This window comes from Podarcis liolepis (assembly GCF_965112155.1).
Source record: "Podarcis liolepis genome assembly, chromosome: 2".
In the NCBI taxonomy this organism is placed as follows: domain Eukaryota; kingdom Metazoa; phylum Chordata; class Lepidosauria; order Squamata; family Lacertidae; genus Podarcis; species Podarcis liolepis.
Window position 1 is genome coordinate 108,953,418 of NC_139555.1, and position 22,377 is coordinate 108,975,794.

The 22,377-nt window shown below is 48.3% G+C and overlaps 1 protein-coding gene across 1 annotated transcript in view; it reads left to right on the forward strand.

The window, feature by feature from the left end:
* The window catches only part of PPP1R18 (protein phosphatase 1 regulatory subunit 18), a 43,552-nt gene that overhangs the window by 16,477 nt on the left and 4,698 nt on the right, over positions 1–22,377 (forward strand). The window lies entirely within an intron of this gene.

Below are 22,377 nucleotides of genomic sequence, written 5' to 3' on the forward strand. Positions count from 1 at the left end.
TGTACAACAAGATGGCGGGGAGCCTGTGGCCCTCTGGATATTGTTGGACTCTATGTTAAAAAGAATAGCTAAGGGGGCTCTCAAGAAAGGTAATGAGAGTGGGGCAGAACCCCTCTTCCCTCCCTGTAATTCAGTCCCCGAAGATAGCTGGTTTTGGATGGGCATCCTGAGGGCCAGACCAATGGTGACATTCGCTTATGTGGGTTGGTCTTACATGGCTGGTTTCCTAGTTTTTCAACAAATAGGTGTGGGTGGGCCTGAGGCCAATAAGGGACCATTTCCACACACCACAGGCCTGATCCAGACAGCAGTGGCATAGCGTGGGGGGTGCAGGGGGGGCCGGCCGCACCGGGCGCAACATCTGGGGGTTAGGGGGCACAAATCCACGGGTTAGGGGTGCAAATCCACGGGTTAGGGGGCATAAATTACTTGCCTTGCCCCGGGTGCTGACAACCCACGCTACGCCACTGCCAGACAGGAACCCTCAAATCGGCTATTTATTTTGTTTTGGTTTTTTTAATCAGTCACAAACGGCCAGACTCTCTGCATAGTTTGATCCTCAGTAAACAAAGCAGCGCAAGCCTGGAAACCAGCCAGTCATACAGCAACAGAGAGAGATAGTGAGGAGATCAAGGCACGTTGGCCATAGGACGAGGTGACCTCCCCCCCCCCAGCCCTCAAATTATGGGGGGGAGGAATAAGGGTCCTTTATGAAATCCACAAACCCCACCTCCCTGTTCCTCCCAGATTCAGCCAAATCATGCCCCCCTGCAGCCTTCAAATGCAGGAGAAAACAGGGATTTTCAAAAAAGTTGGCCTTTGTGTAGTTCAAGAAGTAAGTTTTTCAGCATCTGCCGTTTGCACTTTTTGAGGAGACCTCCCTGAGAATCTGTCTGTGGCAGATGATACACATGAGGCACCAAGGATATTTTTGCGTGTGCAACTGGCAGAAGATCCAGGGAGGCATCATGGAAGATTAAATACAGAGGAGAGCAGGAGTGGGAGCAGCAGACCAGGGCTCCTCCTGGCAGAAGCCGCCCGCTGTGTTTTTCCAAAGGAAGTCATTAAAAATATACTGAAGTCAGTGTTTATGAAGTTGCCACAGTTACCATGGAAGGCCTCTTTTACCTCCTCACTTCTTTGTGGCAGATGCCCTTAAGAAACCTCCCACCCAAGGCCTGCCGCTTTTTGGCACACACTCAACCCATCCCCTCTGCAGTTGCCTCAGGCCATCGCTGAGAAACATTCCTGGCATTGCGTTGAACTTGATTCCACTGGTTTCAGCTCAGCGCTTCCTAAAGGATGCTTGTGCTAAGGAAGCACTGGCGGAGTTACTGGGAGTGGCACCACTGAGAGTCCAGAGCGATAGGCAGGGATGTCTGTTGCTGCGATTGTGGAGACAGAACAATAACATCCAAGACCAGGGCTGGCTCTGTGATTAAGCAGAGTGAGGCGGCTGCCTCATACAGCTCATTTGGAGTGTCTTGAAGTGGCAGCAAACTTGAATTTATTATTGTTGGATTTTTACTGTCAGGGAGTGTTGGTGCTTGGGGGATTCTCCGCTTCAAATGCCAAAGACTGGAGAACCATAGATACTTACATGGGAGATATGTCCTAGTGAACTCAGCTGGGCTTGCTTCCGAGTAAATAGGAATAGGATTGGACTGAAATTAACTTGGGCATTATGCGCCTTGACTTGTGTGGTTTCGGGTGACACCATTTTGCCGTTCTGTTCTTTATGTGGCCAAATTCCACAGGCAGGCCCTAACCATGGCTGAGTTGCATTACCCTTGATTCTCCACCATGAGGGTGGGGTGGATGTTTATTGTATATCTCCCCCCCCCCCTTTTACTATTATTATAGTCTTAATAATTTTGTGTTGCAAACCACTCTTGATGAAGGGCGATATATAAATCTAATAAATATATAATAATTCTGGTTTGTGACAGCTTGGGTACTGCCATTTTGTCTACAGTGGTACCTCAGGTTAAGTACTTAATTCGTTCCGGAGGTCTGTTCTTAACCTGAAACTGTTCTTAACCTGAAGCACCACTTTAGCTAATGGGGCCTCCTGCTGCTGCTGCCGGAGCACGATTTCTGTTCTCATCTTGAAGCAAAGTTCTTAACCTGAAGCACGATTTCTGGGTTAGTGGAGTCTGTAACCTGAAGTGTATGTAACCCGAGGTACCACTATATTTCACTTTTAGAGCCACAGTTGCTGCTGCAGGCAACAGGGGTCCTTTGGATCTGTGTTGCCAGCTTTTGTCGCGGCCTTGCTCCTGTGTCACTGAGAGCAGCATAAATGTTATGCAAGTGACACTTTCCCAGGGATTTCCCCCCACACCCACTGCAGCTGTGCAGCACAATTCTGAGCATGTTTACTCAGAATTACTCACAGGTAAGCGTGCATAGGACTGTGGCCAGCAGAACTGTACTTGACCAGATGAAGGGATGGGGAACCCATGGCCCTCCAGAAGTTGATGGGGATAAATGGGAGTTGCTGCCCAACATCTGAAAGGCCGCAGCTTCCCCATCCAGCATCCTGAAGTAGCCAGTACTATTTCCCTCCAGGAAGTGCACAAACAGGGAATGAATGCAACAGCTCTCCCATGGTGTTGCCCCCCCCCCCCAGCCAGCCACTGGAATCCAGTGGGCATGCAAGCTCTAAACACAGAGGCTCCATTTAGACAACTTGGCTAATAGGCTGCTGATAGAGTTATTCTTCCCCTCCCCTCGGAATGTGTCTAATCCCCTTTTAAAGCCATCTAAGCCTGAGGCCATCACCATACAGTCCGACAGCGAATTCCATAGATTAACTGTGCATTGCATGCGGTGGCTGGGGACGCGCGGGGGGGGGGTCCTTTCTTTTACCTGGCAGTAGACTGTGGGAATATTATGGGAGTTAGGGACAAAATGTCTTCTCTATTCGACTTTCTCTGCAACAGGCCTGGGGAAGCCATGGTCCTCTATAGTCTAGAGCGGGCAGAGGCAACCTCGGCCCTCCAGATGTTTTGAGACTACAATTCCCATCATCCGTGACCACTAGTCCTGTTACCTAGGGATGATGGGAGTTGTAGTCTCAAAGCATCTGGAAGGCCGAGTTTGCCTATGCCTGGTCTAGAGGCTCTTGGGCTTCAACTCCCCATCAGGCCCAGCCACCCTGGCCAGTGATCAGGGGTGCATGGGAGGGTCACAGCTTCCCCACCCCCCTGCGCTACACTCTGCAAAAAATTTTTAATAAAGCTCTGTCATGTAGAGCATGAGACGTTTAATCTCAGGGGCTCATGTTGGGCAAAAAAAATTCCTGCATTGCAAGGGTTGGACTAGATTCTCCATCCCCACCCTACAGTTGCATTCTCCGCCCTAAACTAAAAAGCCCCCAGTGCATCAACTTTTCCTTGATCGTTCATCCAATCCCTTGGATCGTTTTGGTGGTTCTTTTCTTCTCTTCATTAATAAATGTGTTTTAGTCATTTTGCATCCGATGTTAGACAACAATAAAGAGGACAACAATGAGTAGTATCAGACCCTAAACCTTCTGAACATGTGGAGGTTCTGTGTTAACAGAGAATTCTTAATTTGCAGAGGGCTTTGCAATATTTACTTGTGTTTTCCCTCAGGACATCTCTTTAGAGGTAGGTCACTGTTATTCCCCAATTAGGTGATGGGAGAAGCAAGGCTGAGGAATAGCACTTAAGAGTCTACGGCAGAGACACAAAGTCTTGTAGAAGGGTCAGAGTCCAGTTTTCAGTCTGTTTGTGACAGCGCTGTCTCTCCAGATGCATTTGACCCTCTCAGAGTCTCTTGTTTTTCTTGGTTCTCTCCTAGGACTACCTGGAGATGTCAGGTAATGAATCTGGGACATAAAGCTTGCAGAGCAGAAGCCCTTTGCCAGTTAGGCCAGACTTTTGATTTGTTCCACGGCAGATGAGGCAGAGGAGTGAGAAGCAAAGGAGTCAAGAGAGAAAACTGAGGTGGGAGGAGCTACAGCAGCAGTATTTGGCAACCCTTTTGCAGGGTGGCATTACATTCACTAGTCTCGTAGTGTCTGGGTGACCCTGAGGTCATCCAGTCTACCCCCTGCAACGAGGAATCTTATCTTAAGCACAGAGCCTTACGTTTACATCTGGCTGGTTGCTCCTTTCCAGATGTACCGTCTTGCAGCCCATCAGTGGCGTAGCGTGGGTTGTCAGCACCTGGGGCAAGGCAAGTAATTTGCGCCCCCTAACCCGTGGATTTTCACCCCCTAACCCTAACCCCCAGATGTTGCCCCCGGTGCAGCCGGCCCCCCCCCCTGCACCCTCACGCTATGCCACTGGCGAGCGCCTCCTAAGCATGTGCAGAGCGCCTCCCCCCGCCACGCGGAGCTCAGCCTGCGCGTGGGCAGGCCCTTTGCGTCACGCGCGCTTGGCAATCCCCGGCACCTCTCCTCTCCTCTCTCTCTCCCTGGAGAAATGAAGCAGTGACCCGACAAGGAGTAGTGAAGGATGGGCGTGTTTCGTCCCTGATCCGGATGAGATCAAGGTGCCGGCAATGGGAAGGAGGCGGGGGAGAAGCAGGAGCAGGCCAGCCAGGGCTGCTCCAGACCCTCTCCCATCGCCGCTGGAGGGGTCATGGAGGCACTGAGCCCGGGAGGCGGGTAGCCAGCCAGGGCGCACCTACCCAACCTCGCCGCGCCCAGGCGCGCTGCTCTCTCCAGCTTCCTCCCGGCTGGGCCAGCGGCTCCACCTCTTCCTTTGCCTCTTTGAGCCGCTTAATTCCCAGCAAGCGATTAGCAGGCTCGGATCGGATCCTGCGGCAGGCGCCTCCACCTCCTCCTCCTCCCGGCTTTGCTGCTGCTGCTGCGCGGCACTTTTCCCTCCACCGACAGCGTGCTGCGCCTTGGAGAGGTTCCCGCTTCCTCGAGGGGGGCCGGCCAAACGGAGACGATGACCCCCCACCCCAAACAAGCCTCAATTGCTTGTCCCATCCCTCTGGACTCGCGCCCCCCCAGATGTTGCGCCCGGTGCGGCCGGCACCTCTGGCACCCCCCACGCTACGCCACTGCAGCCCATTGCATACAACCAAATGTGGTAAGGGCTGCTGTTTCTAGAGCTTGACTGGCTGCGGTTTCTGGCTTCCGTCATCCCCTTTGATGCCCTCTAGAAAGAAATTTCTGGTAAAGATTGCCCAACCTCACCTTCTGGGTAGCCACCACTCTTGCTGCTGTTTTGGCAGATTGCCTTATCTCGTCACAGAGCCTGCTAGGGCTGAGCATGCACAATTGCGCAAAACGTGATGAAGAAAAATGAAAACAGCTGCAATTTTTTGAGGGAGGGGGAAAGAGAACTGCACAATTGCACATTCCGGGTCGGGTTCCACCCATTTGTTTCCTGTGCTATTTCTCCTTGTGACAAATTGCCGAAACTGAATCGTCCAATCGCACAATTGTTTCTGAACCACTGTACGTGGACAAGTTTGACATGCCTTAAAGTTAAGATTTCAGTATTACAGGTTCATGGAGGATGGGTCTCTCAGCTGCTATAAGTCGTACAAACTATGCCTCCATGTTCAGAGTACCTCTGAATAATAATCAATCAGTCATAAGCACACACAGGCCTGGTTCTCACATAACACTAAACCATGGTTTATTAAGCTAGTTTCTTAAACCATGGCTTAGCGCTATGTGAAAACCAGCTCAGCTTCTTACCTGTGGTTTATTAACTATAGTAAAAGGTTGCTCATTAACCAAGGTTTGTACTTGGTTTATAAACCTTACTTAATGTTAACCATAGCTTAGCATTATGTGCAAATCCAGACCTTAACTATGGTTAAGGAAGTATCACTGCCACAAAGCTGAGAGTAAAGAGCAGTTCTTCCTGGCTTGTGTGTCCTTTAGTGGGGGGAAAGGGGGAGGAATGTAAGAAACCAAAGTTTAAATGATTGTCTCCCAGATGCCTCAGTTTTACCTATGGCTTGCTGTTACATGCAAACCGTGCCACAGACACATTTAATTGTTGAGAATAAAACACCCATCAGCAAAAATCCACCCCATAAAAGGACAAAACAGAGGGTCAGTTAAACAGGGCTTTACATATACTAGAATAACACCATTTACACCTGGCATCTAAATGCGGTAAGGAAGGAAGCCTCCTACTACATACTCAGGGGTGAGGAATTCCCAAAGGGGACGCCACTACCAAGAAATCCCACTTTTCCAGCTGCTATACCTCAACCAGCAATAAGATGCAGCCTCATCCAGGAAGTCAGTCCTTAATGAGGCTTGGAATGCCTCCATGGAGGCTTAGAAAAAAGCTAGAAAAGAGTTACAGCAGGGATGGGGAACCGGTGGTCCTCCAGACATTGTTGCGCTACAGCTCCCATCATCCCTGACTGTCCTCCATGCTGCCTGGGGCTGATGGGAGATGGAGTCCAACAATACCTGGAGAGCAGTTTTCTCATTCTGGTATCATAGCAAGCTGGTGAGGTGGGCCTGTTCTGAGAGATAGTGGCTTGCTCAAAGCCCACTCATAGCAGACCGACTGCATCTTCTCACCATCTATTTCTTCACTGTTTGAAGTCACTTCCGCCTCGCCAACCCCAGCCTGCATCACAGTTCTTCCGAAAACAGGAAGCAGTGAATGTGTGGGGCGGAAACCAGAGGCGGCAAGAGGCCTTTGCCGTGCACCGAGTGCACCCTAGCTAGCTCCACTCAGGAAGTGGGTTGTTGCACTTACTAAAGATGGAAAGCAGGCAGGCACGAGGCAGGCATGGGCAGGAGGCTGGAGGCTACGAACAGGCCAGAGGTTTGTCTATGGTTCCTGGCTATGCTCAGTGAATTCTGAACAGATTGTAGGATCGGATGTAAAACCCAGGCTCACTTCCTCTTAAAAACATTTCTCTGGTGGGGGAAATAATCCAGGCAGTATATCTGTGCCAAAATCTTCCTTGTTCAAGAAATGCAGCTGCAATTTCTCCACCCTGACTACCAATTTTAACTTCTTCTCACGGTTTCCGGTCACAGTCGTTCACGTGCACTAGAGCTGCTTTTGCTTCTGAGCGTGCTTTTGGAACCCCTGCCAGGGCAGAGTGTCGTGGTTTGGGATGGGGTGTTGTGCTAGCTGCGATAACCTGTGTGCTGTGCTGTGTTGTAAAGGCGATTAAAACCAGCCGTAGATAGAAAGAAAACACATGTAAGATGTCTGGTACAGACCTGCCTAAACTAGCGCTGCCATATATCTGGATATTCTCAAACATTACCAGGATTTCAAAGGTGGAAGTCCGGAAGGTGGGCCTTTCTTAAAAAAAAAAGAAAGCTCAACAGGGTGTCCTGTTTTTTATTTTTTGAAACAGAATTGTTTTAAGCAGGTGCCAAAAGCAGTACAGTAAAGGCACCTGCCTGGTGTCAGTAGGAAGTGAGTTCCAAAGTTTGTGTGCTGCCACACTAAAATACTGATTTCTTGCAAGTATTATGTTGCACCTGTAACAGTGCCAGTTCCTGGGTCAAAGTGCTTGATAAGGCATATATGAAGCAAGGTGATCCTGTAAAATCTTACGGTTGTGGGTTCGAGCCCCATATTAGGCAAAAGATTCCCCGCATTGCGGGAGGTTGGACAAGATTATCCTTGAGGGTCCCTTCCAACTATGATTCATCTGTAGCGCCTTGAACTTGGCCCAGTAGCAAATCAGCAACCAGGGCAGATCTCTGAGCAGTGGTGGCAGATGCTGACAGGCTCTCAAGCCTGACAGCAAATGTTCTGCAGCATTCTGCACTATCTACAACTTTCTGATGAAGTGCAAGGGAAGCTCCACATGGAGTGCCTTGCGGTAATACAGTCTCGAAATCACCAGCGTCTGAACTGCTTTCACGCTTTTCATGAAAGTCACAAATATGTACAATGGGGAGGGGGGGAGCAAAGGGTGTTTAAGGAGATAACAGAAATCACTGGGTTAAAGCTGACTGAAAGTCCAGAGGTAGCATTGCTATCAATTTACGATGGGGTAGAAGGTTCGCAGGGGGCGCAGGTGGTGCTGTGGGTTAAACCACAGAGCCTAGGGCTTGCCAATTAGAAGGTTGGCGGTTCGAATCCCTGCGATGGGGTGAGCTCCCGTTGTTTGGTCCCAGCTCCTGCCAACCTAGCAGTTCGAAAGCACAAAATGTAAGTAGATAAATAGGTACCACTCCGGTGGGAAGGTAAACGGCGTTTCCGTGCGCTGCTCTGGTTCGCCAGAAGCGGCTTAGTCATGCTGGCCACATGACCCAGAAGCTGTACGCCAGCTCCCTTGGCCAATAAAGCGAGATGAGCGCCGCAATCCCAGAGTCGTCCGTGACTGGACCTAACGGTCAGCGGTCCCTTTACCCTTTACCTTTAGAAGGTTCGCAGGCTATGAAGGACTTGCTCACAAATTTATTGACAGCTGCACGAATTATGATAGCTAGAAGTGGAAGGGGCAAGCAGAATACAAAATGGAAGAATGGTATAAAGAGGTATGGGATATAGCTAATAATGATAAATTAAAATGTGCCATTAATGTAAGATGGGGAATATTCAGGAGAAATGGTTTTGAGTAGATATGGAGGGTGTTTGTAGAATTTTTACTGTTAAAACGGAAAGGGGTCAAACCATCGCTAGAGGTGTTCGCATTTTGGGAGGTTGGATATTTACAGTGGAATGGTCTCCGTGGTGGGGTGCACATTTTTATTCTTATTCGTTTATGATTATTACTTTGTCAAAAGAAAAATTTTAAAAGGGAAAGAAATAAATTCAGGGAAAAGAAAAAAGAAAAGTCACGAATGTGCTTCCTCCCCCTCTTTCACCCTTGCAAGGTAGGTTTGGCCGAGAGGTTGTCACCGGCTAATCTGTGGCCCTTCAGACATTGGATTCCAACTCCTATCAGCTCAAAGAGATTTCTGCCTGAAGAGCTGCTGAGCTCTGTAGACCAAATGTTCTGACTTGGTATAAGGCAGCAGTCACAGGGTGTTTGTTACACGCATGCAGTTTCGGTTCAAATCATTAACGGTTCAGCTTGCAGGTGATTCTCTTATTTGAAAGCACTTCCTCCAGAACCGCAGAGGTCTTTGTTGCAGGCCACTTCGCTTCTGCTTGCAGCAGTCTTATCGGTTGGGATAAATGTGGGTTAATCTGCAGGGAATTAATGTGGGTTAGAGATAAGAAGATCCTGTCTCGGCAGGGTAGAGGGCAGGATTAGAGCCAGTAAATCCTAAATGGTACACCACAGCACGCTGGTGTCCCAGAAGAGTACTGCTATGAGAAATAAACTAATGACATAATTAAAAGTTCCTGTGAGCCCAGGGGATTTACCGGTAAAGGAGGTAGCCTGTTGTATCTCTTTGTGTTACATCGTTCTCTGCCCTGCGTGGGAGGCAGGAAATTATTTCCAGCACTGGATGCCAGCGTCACTCCTAATTAGTTGACATCCGTCCGTCTTAGGAAACAATGGAGTGCACCTTGCGGGGTGAGATCAAGCTGTTGAGCAGTTGCAGCGCCTGCTGTGGCTGTAGATGCGGGAGAGACATGTTTTGTTGCAGCTGGGGCAGATGAAGGCGGCCAGTTGTGCTGCTGCAGATGCACTCCTAATAAAGCAACAAAAGAACCACTCATTCTTAGAGGAGGCTGCCTGTTCATCTCTACATGAGTCATGGACTGGGGTTGCAGGGTCTGGAGTAGGGATTGCCCTTTCCTTACCACCTTCTTGGTACGAGAGTATTTTCCTGTTTTAATCCAGAGGAGGTGGCTGGAGGGCAAGGTGGGGTTGTGGAGAAGAAATGTGACTCATCTACCAGTCTGGAAGTGTTTCTGGTCGTATTTGTGCCTAAGATAACCGTTCATATGAGATCATAATAAATCAAAACCCGGTAGTAGGGTTGCATGCTCTGCACATCTTGAGAAAGCTGATGGTTCCTGTTAACCTGCTTATTCCTGTACATAAGAGGATTCCACACTCGTAAAATGAGTTTGCTACCCATTTCTTGCATATAGGAGTTCGTAGAACGGGCCCTCCGCCCCACACAATAGCATTCATGTGTTGTAGCTGCCTATCCTTTCTCCCCCAGCTAATAGCAGCTTTTAGGGATGGGGAATTAAGATCAGAACAAGGACTAGAGGAGTAGATGTTGAGCAAGGGCTCAACCCTCAGCGTCTCCAGGCCGGACTGGGCGAGAACCTACTCTGAAATCTTGGAAAGCCCCTGCCAGCCAGTGTAAGACAGCACTGAACTAGATGAACCAATGATCTGACTAAGTAGAAGACAGCTTCCTACGTTCAGGCCTCTCCCATAGGCAAATTCCCCGATCTTCAAAGCCGCCGTACGGAGGTGGCAATTAAAAAAAAGAAGCCCAGCAGTAATTGCAAGATATCCTAATCCTAGATCTCTCATGCCACTTCCAGACTGGCAAGAAGTATCCTGGCTCACCAGTTGAGACAACCTGCTTTGCATGCAGACGATATCAGATTCATTCCCTGGTATCTCCAGTTAAATGGCTCGGGCAGCAGGTGACAGGAGAGACATTTAACCAAAACCTTGGAGAGCTGCTGGCAGTCAGAGCAGACAGTATTGAGCTAAAGGAACCAATAGTTTGACCCCAATATAAGGCGACTTCCCGTGTCGGTCCTCAATGAAGGTGCAAGAAAAATATGTCCTTTCCTGCTCTGCTTCCTGTTGTGAAATTTACCCTCTCTCTGACGGCATCATTACAAAGCACAACTGGGTTTATTTAATAATTTTTTAAGGGGTGTGTGTCATCAGAGCAGCAGCACACAAGATTGAATTCTTCCTTCCCCTTGCGATTAAAAGCTCCTATAGGTGTGAATGGGGGGGGCTGATTTTCATCAAGATTGCAGCTGGGGAAGGGCGGATTATACCTCCTCATGCATTGCCTTCTCTGTGAAAAAATGGTGCACATAAACAAACAAAACGAAAACCCCTACTTGTTGTTGTTTTTTTAATTGATGTCTCTCGTGTCAAGTGTAGTTTGGCCCTGAGGGGGACGGCCTCAGTACCCTGGGAAGAGGAGAGAGCAGGCCTTGTTTGTGTACTGCTGCAAACCACTCTTTAAAGAGAAGTCCATTTTCCTTACCTGACTTACTTCTGGTGTACAGGAGTTCCAGAGCATTCAGGGCTTAAATGGGTACTTGTTAAAGCAGAAGTTAACTGTGTGGATGTGGCAGAGATCAGAGTCTGAGTTAGTTAAGCTTTAAATGCCCATTAACTGCTCTGCTGTACTCGCAGTCAGAGTGGATTTTTGTTCCCCTTGTGCTTGCAGTTCTGGTTGGGCAGGCCTGAAACAGTTGCCGTTTCTCAATCTATATATAAGCCAAAGAGACATTTGTTACCCAGGCTGCATTGATTGGTGCAGAGAACAAGGTTGTAGTCTTGTGTATGTTAGTCTTGTGGTGGGCTTAAACCAGAGAGGCCTGCCTTCAAATGTTTCCACAGAGCTCCACTGGGTGACTGTGGGCTTTTCATCATTCTCATAGCCGGAACTCCCCTGCAGGGTTGTTGTGAAGATAAAGGATGGCACGTGAGGCACTCTAAGCTCCTCAGGAAAAGGGTGTGAAAGATATCTATGGAGTGCAATCCGTTTCTTTACTCCCCTACTCCAGAAAGCATCACATCCTCAAAGGCAAGCCGACTTAGACCCCATCTGCACTGTATACTTAAAGCAGTATCATACCATTTTTAAAAGTCATGGCTCCGCCTGCCCCCCCCCAAAAAAATCTTGGCAATTGTAGTTTAACGGTGCTGGCTGTTAGGAGACCACCACCCCCCCCAAAAAAGAGCTAAAATTCCGAAAGTTCCCTGGGAAGAGGGATTGGTTGTTCAATCACTCTGGGAATTGTAGCTTTGAGAGGGAAATGGGGTCCGCTAACAACTCTCAGTGCCTTTAACCAGCAACAAGGTTCTTTGGGGAAGCCATGACAGTTGAAAGCTGCATGATACTGCTTTAAGTGTGTAGTGCAGGTGAGCCCTTGGGCAGAGATGTGGATTTATAGCCAAGGCTGTAGGCAGAAATGTGTTTGTTGCAGGCACCCAACTGCTTCCGCACAGCGTTTCCTGTTTAAAAGGAACTACCTAAGAGCACCTGCCTGGATTATATATATATTTATACACACACACACACACACACACACAGCATTTTGTGGAAGAACTTTAGAGTCAGACCTGGGTGAAGCTAAATCATGCTGGACAACAAAGGTGGCACTAAAATGGAACTGCAGATCAAAGAGTTCACCCCTGCCTACGCTGCTGGAATTTATTAAGAATATCCTGGCTGGAGAGGTAGAACGACAGCATGATCTGCCTGCTTTTCAGACTGGACATTTTGCCCCCCCCTCCTCACCCCAAAATGAACCCCCCTTTCTCTGGCAGCCTCTTTAGCCTACAATGGTCATCGGCGAGGGATGCGCAATCTGCGGTCTTGCACATGTGAAACTCTAGCTCCCATCAGCCCCTTAGAAGCACCCCACTCCAGAAAAAAACCCCACAGGCTAAACACTTAATACACACCTCAGAACAAAACACAGATAAAAGAGCAGGCAGCATCCCTCCCCCAAACCCCTCTTTAAACATTGGGAGGGACAGGAGGCCTGAGCAGGCAACAAGAGAGGTGTCTGAGAGTGCTGTTAGGGCTGCCGTATGTCTGGGTTTTCCCGGACACATATGGGAATCGGGTTGCAGAAATGGCATCCGGGTGGATTTTTGCTGAATTGGCAAAATGTTTGGGAAAACCTGGACATATAGGGAGGGGGGAGATGTCCCCCCCCCCCGAAAAGCTCAACAGCTTTGAACCCCCCACCCACCCCAAAAAATGGCAATCCTAGCCTATGGGTGTCATGATGGAGGACCTCAGATCTAAAGAATCATAGCATTGTAGCTATCATGCCCATCTCTCTAGTAACAATCCTGTAAATGGGGCAGATTAGGGTTCAATCAATGCGTGACTTGATGTTCAAAAGCTGCAGGAAGGAAAGCAAACCGCAATCTCATCCCTTTGGGACTGGGATCCAACTGCATACCTGAGTCTTCTACTGACAGTGGGTTGCTCTCCAGATGTTGGACTACAGTTCCCATCAGGCTTGACCATTGGCTGTGATGATCGGAACTGATTGGAAATACAGTTAAACAGCACCTGAAGAGTGCCACATTGGCAGCCTCTATTCTAGTGTGCAGTAGCAGGAGAGGTAAGTCAGCCGAAAGGAAAAAAAGGTGCCTTCTTCGTTCTTAGGCAGAGGTTGGATGGCCATCTGTCATAGAGGCTTTTGCTGAGATTCCTGCTTTGCAGGGAGTTGGACTAGATGACCCTTGGGTCCCTTCCAACTCTATGATTCTTGAAACCCTTTTCCATCCAATCCCAATAGATATAAACAGCACTCCAAGGCTCGTGTTGGAGGCTGGCTGGAGCCCTGAACAAGAGCACTCCTGGTGGTTGGGGAATTGCAGCAACATTTTTTGGTTGGTGTTACAGCTCCTTTATGTTTGAACTAGCCTGCTAAATTAAACCCATCATTCATTCATTCACACCTTTCATGCTGCCTGGAGGTCTGCTTTGTGATGATACTGGTTTTGTAACTCCATCATTTGTTTTCAATTTGTTTTCATTTATTTTGTTTTGTTATGCTTGTGAGCCACTTTGAGAGTCCTGTGCAAGACTGAGAGGCAACATATATGCTGCCACTCTGCCAGGAAGTACCTGAGACAGCATAAAACCTTTAAAAAACGGAAGGCCGCCTCAAAAGTGCTGAAACTCACTAAAAGCTGGCATTAAATTCAAAGCAGCAGCATAAAAATACACCACGAAACTGTTGTAGCGGCCCAGCGGTAAAAGCCACAGTCTGTTTAATTACTCATCAGTACATAGCGACTAAAACAAAAAGGTTTTTTTTAAAAAAATAAAAGCAATAAAATCAGTCACAACAAAACCTAAGCACACCACAAGAACAGTAAAATAATGAGTCCAAAGAACATTTATGATTATAAGCATATTACTGTCTTGTGCTGACTGCCAGGAAGAGCTCTGTAAAACATCAAATGACATCAGTCGCCAGCAAAATGCTGTTACTACAGGGGTGGCCAAATGGGTTTCCCTTGGGAAAGAGTTCTGCAGCATGGATGCCACGATAGAGACAGTCCCTCCCTCCCCTTTTTATTTATTTTCTGAGCCATCAGTGGGACTTCAAGCACAGACTTTTCTCCCAGATCTTGGATAGCAGGACGGAACATATGGGAGAAGACAAGTCAAATGAAGTATTCGTTTATTGTTATTTAATCCTACCTTTCCTCACAGTGGTTCTCAACCTGAGGGTCCCCAGATGTTGTTGGACTACAACTCCCATCATCCCTGAGCTCTGGCCTTGCTAGCTAGGGGTGATGGGAGTTGTAGTTCAACAACATCTGGGATGCCCTCCAGATGTTGTTACACTACAATGCCCATCAGCCCCAGCCAGGGTGGTCAGTACTGGGGGTGATGGGAGTTGGAGTTCAGCATCTGGAGCTCTGCTCTAACGGCTATGCCAGGTGTAGGTTCTCTGTAAAGACAGACTCCTATTGATACGATGGGCAACCTGTGGCACTTCAGGTTATTGTTGGACTCTGACTCCCATGAGGCCCAGCTAGCATAGCGAGGAGTGATGAGAGTTACCATCCAAGAACACTTGGAGAACCACAAAGTTCCCCATCTCTACTTCAGAGCTCAGCGCCCAAATCTTAGCAAGGACCCAGCAGAGCCGAGAATATTGTTGTTTTGCTCCCAGCGTAAAAGTAATCTTAAGTGCCGAATTCTGCGCTATCCTGGATAATTTTCAAGGCTTGCTCCTTGTAGATCCTGTTGCCAAGGCAACAGATGACAGTGTTCAGATCCATATTAGAGAGGAAGGGGTTCTCTAGCAATTGAGGAAACAGAGCTCTCCCTCACCATGCAAAATAGATTCAACAAGCACTTGCAGCTGCAAGCTTGCGGTAGACAAAACAACCTAGGATTGCAGTGCCAGCGACACTTGCATCTAAGCATCTAGTGAACTTTGCTGCATTATCCCTCATCTGTGCCACGGCACTATCCACACATATATTCAAGGCTGTTTGAGTGGCAGCTGGCCATCAGTTAAGATAACCAATACATAGATCATAGAAGAACCATCAATATAATTTAATACTTCTAAGGGGTATAGGGCACTGTGCAGGGTTTCAGAGGCCCAAAAAGACAGTTCCCTGACATCGGAAGAGATTACAACCCAAGGGAATAACTAACGTGGTGGGGTGAGCAAGAGTAACAAGGGGGAAATGCGAGGAAGCCCATGCAACTTAAATAGACTTAAACTTGGCTCCGGTTTGGTACAAAGATTAAGAGGTTTAGCCAAAAGTAGACATAATTACAAAGGAAAAAGGAAACTGGGAGACCAACAAATGTTGCAGCGTGAAGTGCTTCTATTCAGAGTTCCAGTCCTTTTCTGTCCCCACCCCCGGTTTTTTAAATTTCTCCCCCTCCCTGACAGTCAGCATTCTGCAGACACTGAGCAGCTGTTTTAGGATCTCCCTCCTCTTCTTTCTTTCCTTTTCCCCTCTAAAGATTTGTGGGCTTCCGGCAAACCTTTCAGAGTTTCCGCAAACCGGCCGGTACCTTCCTCTTGTTTGGGTTGTGCAGTTTTGACTACAGAAGGATCGGCACTCAGATAACGGGCTGGCTGTTGATGTGTTTAGGGATGGTTTAGAGAACTCAGAAGCCGGTTTCCATGGGTGTAGCCAAGGCGGGGGGGGGCAGTTGCCCCCCCATCAAGTAAAACAATAGAAATACTTAACTAACTGACCAATCATGTCGGTACTGCCCCCCCCCCAATAATCCTGGCTATGCCCATGCCAGTTTCTTGTTCTTTCCCCTATACCAGGGGTCTGCAACCTTTAAGACAAAAAGAGCCACTTGGACCCGTTTCCGAAGGGAAAAAAACCTGGGAGCTGCAAAACTATTGCGACATTTAAAATAAATATATCTCCGGAGCTGCAATCTGACAGCTGGCGGGAAGGTGACATCGGGATGGTGCGTGACTAACGCATGCACCGCCCCCATGCGATGTCCCAGCCAGTACAGTGCCCGCCACAGTGGGGAGTGTCGGGGCGCACAATGCGCCTCCTCCCCTCGCTAGTATCTGCCCCGGAGCCGCGGCAAAGGTGTAAAAGAGCCACATGCGGCTCCGGAGCCGCGGGTTGCAGACCCCTGCCCTATACTGTTTCACATCTGACCCTTGCGATCGGTGGGCATCCCCTTCCTTGGCCTTCTCATTGCCCTTCCCTCTTCTGTCTTGAATTTTGCATTTCCTCCCTCCTCACCGCAGCTGCTGGGGCCCCACCCATTCTCCTTGAGGAATGCACCCGTTCTGAGTCACCCACTCCGCCAAAACAGTCCTGGGTGGGCAGGAGACAAAAGCCCAGGACCCCTGCAGCTGCTGCTATACCACCACCAAGTCTAGAGAGAACCCTCTCGGGACTTTCCTCTTCTTTTCCTTTGCTGCTGATACCATGCGTGGGAAAAGAAAGAAAATCCAGAAAGCAGCTTCTGGGTCTCCTCCTGGGAGGAAAGCCGGGAATATTTATTCTTGTATGAAAGAGCGAGGGAGTGAACGTCTGTGGCACAAATTCCAGAGCTATGTTACATCTGTTCCTGGGGGGGAAAACCAGCAGCACAACTGGGGCGCCTTGAAGCCTAACAGATGCTAGCGTGGCAGATGCGATTGAGAGCCAGAGTCCACCCAGTCAGGTCACAGAATCATGGAATTGTAGATTTGGAAGGGACCCTGAGGGTCATCAAGTCCAAAGCTCCTACAATTCAGGAATCTTTTGCAGGCATAATCCGGCCCACCAGTCGGTTTAATCCGGCCTCTGTGGCCGGTTGACCTAAAAAAAAGGTCAACAACTTCATCAAATCTGGCCCTCTTTGGACAAATCAAATCTGGCTTTCTTTGGACATTACTGGCCTATGGGGCTCAAAGCCATGGACCTGAGATTAAGAGTCTCATGCTCTATCGACTGAGCTATTCCTCTCATATACCACTACAGTGATCCTTGGTTGTCAGATGCCTTGGTACTCAAACAACTTGGAACCCAAACACTGCAAACCCATAAATAAGTGTTCCGGTTTGCAAGCTTTTTTTGGAAGTCGAATGTGCTCCATTTTGAGTGTTACGCTTCCAATTTGAATGCCACACTTCTGTTTGGAGTGTTATGCTGAGGTCTGCCAGTTTTTGCTATTTATTTTGCGTTTTTGTTTTTGCGGCTCTTTTTTGTTTGTTTTTGTTACTGTGTGGAACCCACTTCAGCTACTGATTGATTGATTGTGTGACTGCAGTATATTGTTTATTGGTTTCATTTTATGGATCAATGGTCTCGTTAAATAGTAAAATTAATGTTAAATTGCTGTTTTAGGGGTTGTTTTTTAAAAGTGTGGAATGGATTCATCCATTTTGCATTACTTTCTATGGGAAAGCGTGCCTTGGTTTTGGAACGCTTTGGTTTTGGAACAGACTTCCAGAACGGATTAAGTTTGAGAACCAAGGTACTATTGTATATTCCTATTGTGGTGCAGCAGCTAGTTAGATCCCCCAGCCATGAAATTCTGGAAATTCTGCTGGAAATTATTTTTGCAAATCGCCTGTGTCCACGGGTAGCTCCAAATCAGACTGGCTGTGGTAAAAGTGGAAGGGAAATTAACCTTTCTCCCCACTCCCTAATCTATTTTGGCCCTTATTGAGTAGCCTATGTAATCCCATCCCATCACGATTTTGAGATAAGTTGCAGTGGCTGCTTTCTTTTTGTTGGTGGTGTGGGAAATGCACTCCGCACATGTTCTGTGGCATTCTAGTATTACTTTGTGTGCTGTAGTCTAGAGGCTGAAAATAGGTTTTGAGGTTAAGCCGCATATCATCATAGTTCTCAAAGGATAGCTTCTACATAACCAGAGGGGGGAAACCAAACGAAATAGACTGATCTTCTTCTGTGCTCTTATCATCAGCTTGGAAGCTTTCCAAGCAAGGATTAGCATGATCACCTGGTAATATTTGACAACATGTTGTTAAAAGCAAAGTGAAGGCAGTTTTTAAAAGGTGAGCTTTTGCTTCTACTGACACTCCCCCCCACACACTTTTGCTTAAGACCCTTCCCATGTTAAAAACAAAACAAAACCCAAGTACATCAAATTGCAAATATCAGAATTTTGTACCCGAATTCATGCCACCTCATTCTGCTGCATTATTCTGTGTGTGTTGAGTATCCAGCTGTTTTTGTACTACATTTCCAATCATCCCCTGACCACTGGTTCTGCTAGTTAAGGACAATGGAAGTTGTAGTTCAAAAACAGCTAGAGACCCAGGTTTGGGAAACTCTGGTGTAGACCAACACCCCACCCCCATTTCTGAAGGTGTGACTCTTCCTTGCTCAGGCCCATAACTAGAACTGGCAAGTTTTTGTTTTTTAACTGCTTCCTGTGACTGGAACAGCAGCTTGAATTGATTCAGCAAGTGACAGTGTTTGCCGCCGGACTGTGGAAATGTTTCCCCTGTTCCTTTCTGTTGTGAAGGCACAAGCCATTTCCATCACACCCTCCCCATGCCTTTCGGCAAGGCTTTTCTCTTCCCTGTTCAGTCTACAAACAAATCTTCTCTTCCCTGGGTCATTAATAGACTTCAGTTAATTGAGATTAGCTTGGATTAATTCCCATGGGAACACTTGGGAAGGAGATCAAGGACCCCCTAGGTCGCTAAACATAGAGGGCCTGGGAAGGAGCACGTTGATGGCATCAGTGGCCTGAACCAACAATCTGGAAACTGGGTCCTTAAAACTGCAAAGGGGGGGGGGGCTTCTAAGGGGTTCATCCCTGCCTGCCAGAACCAGCAGGACTTTATGACAAAATCAAAAACAAAGTCTGGGCTTCCGTGGTCCATTCGGAGCTCAACTTTGTAAAGTTACAGTTAATCATTTACAGAGGACGTTTAAAGCTCTGTAAGTTAAGCACTTTACAATCCCTATCGTGTCCTTTCTCACACCATCCCTCTGAAGTACATGATTCCCCCTGCTTGTACAGCAAACAAATTGTGCAAGGCACTGCCTTAAGTCATGGTTTCCTGTGTTGCCTGAGGTCACTCTGGGTCTTCCTTGTTCCAGGTAGCAGCAGCAATGAGGCCGTGTCATTCAGGGCTGCAGAACCATTGGCCCTCCAGATGTTGCTGGACTACAACTCCCATCATCCCTGACCATTGGCTGTGCTGGCTGGGGCGGATGGGAATTGGTGTTCAACAACATCTGGGGAGGGGCAGGTATCCCCCAGCCTTGATGTGCAGCGTCAATTTACAAAAATAAAAATGAGGAATGAACTGTGACCACCTTTTTGCCGGTGACCTTATTTTCCACTACCATAGCTTTTTTTTTTGCTTTGCAGCTATGTGGCTTATGGAAATCCCACAGGTGCGGAGTGTGATTGTTTTCCTGCTCTGCTAGCAGCCTTCCCAGAAGTGTGAGAAACAGGATGTTGGACTCGGTGCAAGGCACTTAGATTTTTATAGCAAGGAAATTGATTAATAGGGCTAAACATAATCTGTTGAATTTTGGCCTGCCACAAGTTGCTGAGTTTTAAGCCTGTCTAGAAGCCACATTTCCTGACCTTTGAAAGCCAGGTCTCTTGGCCCAGATGTCTCAGCGGAAGTCGAGAGCCTTTCTTTCTTCAGACGTTCTCCGTATGTTTGCTAGAATCATGCACTGCGGTGGGAAAGGTTGGGGTTCCATTTGTCCATTGCTGGGGAACAAGAAACCCTCCAGATATTGTGTGCTAAAACTCCGATCAACCTCAGCCAGCCTGGCCAGTGTGGTCAAAGAAGATGGGAGTTTTAGTTTACAAAATCTGGAGGACACCCCCATGGGCTAGCCTTCTACAGTATTACAGGCAACCTGGGCAAATTGGGATTGCACCACTGTCTTTCTGTGCCAAATGTTTGGTAACGAGAGTAGCTGACTGAGATAACTGCCAACCTACCAATGGGCTGAACAGAGATTAGGCAAATTCATGGAGGCTAAAGCAGGCAATGGCTTCTAGTCAAGATGGCTATATGCTACCTGCAGGATTAGAGGCAAGCCAAGAGTGATTTTACGTTCACATCCTCCTGGGGGGGGGGTGTTTCCAGTAGGCATCTGGTTGGCCCCTTGGGAGGAAAACACTGAATTGGATGTATTTATTTAAAAAATCTTTTAAGAGACTTTTTTGTCTATAAATCTCAGAGCAGCACGCAATAGCCACAAGACGGTGAAGACCAATAAATAACAGTTTAAACATTCAGATTGCCATAGAATTTCAGCAACTGCAGCTGCCAGATCCAAACAATATCAACAGCCAGGAAATGTCAGGGTAGGCAGAAAGGTCTGCGAAAACACCCCATGCTCAATGCTCGCCTGGTCCCCATGGGGATCCTGCTCCTTCAGTCTGATCCAGCAAAGCTCGTCTTATGATCAAGTGCTCCTCCTGGGGCCCAATGTCGGCTACTGAGAGCCTATCAGAATATATTGGGTCCTTACCGGCCCCCCGCAGGCAGCATATTCTACCTCCTCTTTCTGCTTGCTATTTTGGACTGCCATGCTCTCAGCGCTCGCCAAGGTGACGGGTCTCAGAGGACGCCTGCCCTTGAGAATGGTTGCTTGACTCTCTTCCGCTGCAGGGGTGTGTGGTGTGTGGGGCAGTTTAATCTCATTTCCTCCGAGGTTTATCTCCTGCTGCAGCTTCCACTCTATATTTTGCCATGGGGGTTGAGCATGTGTGTGCATAAGGGAGGGGACGACACATGCTGGCAGGCAGCGGCAGTGACTTACCTGGCAAGGAAGGCTAGGCAACCTCCTTTATTTTTAAGATGCCCGAAGGAGTAGGAACGTGTTTTGGTTTTTCCCCAGCAGAACCAACAAAGAACCTTGCAGCGCCCAAACGACTGGCAAGCTTATTGTGGCATAATCAGCTTGTTCGTTTTTATTTCATTCCACGTATTCGTACCCCATTTGATATTCCAAATTCCTAGGCGGTGTGCATAAACATTAGGAATAGACAGAGAAAAGGGATGATTAAAATTCATCATAGAGACAGACCTTCAAATGCCTGCTGAAATAGGAAAGACTTTGGAAAGAGTTCCACAGAATTGGGCCCATAGCACAGAATGCAAGGCTTCTGTTTGTGACAATCTGTACCTCTGAACCATGGGGGACCGCCAACAGAGACTCCCCACCCACAAAGATCTCAGTGACATAAGGCAGGGCTCCCAAAGTTGGGTCTCCAGCTGTTTTGGGATAACAGTTCCCATCATCCCTGACCACTGGTTCTGCTAGCTAGGGATGATGGGAGTTGTAGTCCCAAAACAGCTGGAGACCCAAGTCTGGGAAACCCTGATATAAGGGATCAAGGGGTCCTTAAGGCAGTGTTTCCCAACCGGTGTTCCGCGGCACACTAGTGTGCCGCGAGACGTTGCCTGGTGTGCCGTGGGAGGGAGGCGGGCGAGTCGGGCGGCGAGAGGCGGGGCGGCGGCGAGGAGAGGCCGCCCAGCGCGGGGCTCTCGCCGTCTGCCTGCCTGGCTGCCTGCGTGGCGCTGACGTCACAGGGCTGTAACGTGCCCCACATAGGCACACGCGGGGCGGCGAGCGAGCTCCCTCCCACATCCCATCGCCGCTCGCTTCGGCCGGCCTACTGGGCTGTCGCAGGCGGAAGGCCTGCGCATGCGCGAGGTTTTCGCGCCTTCTGGATTCCCTTCATGCCTTCCTCCTCCCGGGTCCTTGAGAGCGCGGGAAGCGGCAGCGCGAGACCGGCGTTGAGCCTGGTAGGTATTGCGCTTGCCAAGGCAGTCATTTGGGAAATGAAAACTTGCAAAGCAAGCAACCAGTTCAATCTGAAGTACGTGTATGCTTAATATCCTGTATCTGAAACCTGTTCTGCCCCCTCCCCCACACTTGGTGCCATTTTCATCTACACATGCAGCAGAGTAAGTTGACCCAGAATAGTACCAATTCAGATGGCAGATGGGAGAATGACAGTGCTGAATGCTTTCCCATGTAGAACAGTCCCTGCAAATAAAAACCTAGCATATTTGGAAGAGGGATGCTAGCCTAACCATTACCTTCTATGCTGTTACTATTTTTTTATTTTTTTTTTACATAAGTAAAAAGTGACCTTTCCCCATCTGGCATGGTGGTGTGCCTCGAGATTTTTTTCATGAAACAAGTGTGCCTTTGCCCAAAAAAGGTTGGGAAACACTGCCTTAAGGTATCCTGGGCCTAAGCTGTTAAGGGCCTTGTAAATTAATAGAAGACCCTTGAACACTGGCCTGGAAACATATGGGCAGCCAGTAAAAGCTTTTAAGCACTGGTGTTACG